The sequence below is a fragment of the Helianthus annuus genome, chromosome 3, assembly GCF_002127325.2.
Source record: "Helianthus annuus cultivar XRQ/B chromosome 3, HanXRQr2.0-SUNRISE, whole genome shotgun sequence".
Taxonomy (NCBI): domain Eukaryota; kingdom Viridiplantae; phylum Streptophyta; class Magnoliopsida; order Asterales; family Asteraceae; genus Helianthus; species Helianthus annuus.
In genome coordinates, this window is record NC_035435.2 from 168,000,118 (window position 1) to 168,001,599 (window position 1,482).

General features: G+C 35.4%; 1 long non-coding RNA gene across 1 annotated transcript; it reads right to left on the minus strand.

Annotated features, from left to right (window-relative positions):
• LOC110930667 lies at positions 1-485 on the minus strand. Its single transcript, XR_002588043.2, has 3 exons — positions 435-485; positions 142-240; positions 1-63 (listed from the first exon to the last, which is right to left on the minus strand). It is a non-coding gene; the product is annotated as an uncharacterized LOC110930667 (long non-coding RNA).
• Between the last annotated feature and the right edge of the window lie 997 nt (positions 486-1,482).

Consider the following 1,482-nt stretch of genomic DNA (forward strand, 5'->3'; position numbering starts at 1 on the left):
CTTTTTGTGTAGATTCTGCCAAGTTCACTGTCTCTTCGACAACAGTTTCATTTTCACCAGTTTCTGCATGCCAGAGTAATTTAAGATATACAATAATTTATGATGTTTAATTTTTCTCATAAAGTAAAGGGTTTTTATTACCATTGGCAGTTGTTTGGTAAGCATATACACCCGGTTCCACTGTTTGAATTTTTGCAATAAGGGTGTCTGTGACTCCTCCATCATCTGGTTGCACTGTACCTATAGATTAAAATTATTTTATTTAATACAGCAGAATCAAAATCGCAGGTGTATACATGACATCGTGTGCGAAATCAAAGTTGAAATGTTTTTGATAGTATCACATGTGTTTTTCATAGGTTTCGCAAATGCATAATTTTTAGTGAATTTTTACATTATATCGCGTGTGTTAATATTGAGTTCGCATGTGTTACCTTCTGATGCCAATTGTACCAAAACACTGGATATTACTTTTTGTGCTTCTTTACTTTTTGTGCTTCTTCATCCTCTCTACCTTCTTTGTTTGTAGCAACTTCATGATGAACCTCAGAAGCTGGGTTTTCAGGTTCTTGATGAACAGGAGAGGCTGCAGGTTCATGCTCTTGAACCGGTTCAAGTGGCAGACAGATAGGATTATTCTGAAGCGTTTGATCCCACTCCTTACAAGCATTCATAACCTCAACATCCCAAAAACACTTAGTTTTTGCCTCTGACACTAAGTTGTTCATCTCTTGAACATCTCGAACCATTTTAAGGTATTTTTTTACATTTGCTTTCATCTTTTTCAACAGATTTTGTAATATCAGTATAGAAGTTAAATATAATTGATTAAGTTAAATAAGTTAAATTAATATTTTTCTACACTTACCTTTTTGTTTGCTCTCGAAGCCTCTAGTTGTTGTTCGTGGGCTGTGTCATAGAATACCGACGGTGAAAGTTGAGCAGGAATGTTGCAATAATCCATCATTTTCTGCGTCTGCGTTCCAACTTCAAAGTCAATGTTCATCTGAGACATTTCATTGATTTCAAAACTGAAATCCATGAAATCATCAATGTTCTCGTTATCTTTTGGCTCTGCCCCGGTTTCTTCGTTTTGTACTGCGCGCGCAGTCCTTCTTTTGTAGCTTATCGTCGTGTCAACCGGTGGTCGTAGTGTATAATCATCCTCCGGAGGACCCTCTTCTTCTTCATTCTTTTCTTCATTTTCTTCTTCATTTTCATCTTCACTTTCTTCTTCTTCTTCACTCTCACTTGATATCCATAGAGGTCCGTTATCCGAAATATGTTCTTCCACTTTATCAATCTCTGAAGATGTTATATAACGAATAACAGGCATCTCCACGGCTTTCTCAAACAGGTTAAGCTTTTTGTTGTATTCATGCGTGTAAAGAAGCTGTATAAATCGCAAGATTATTTAATTATATAAAAGAACAAACTAGTATTTTTAAATATGTTATTAAATGTAGTAATGTATACCGTAAG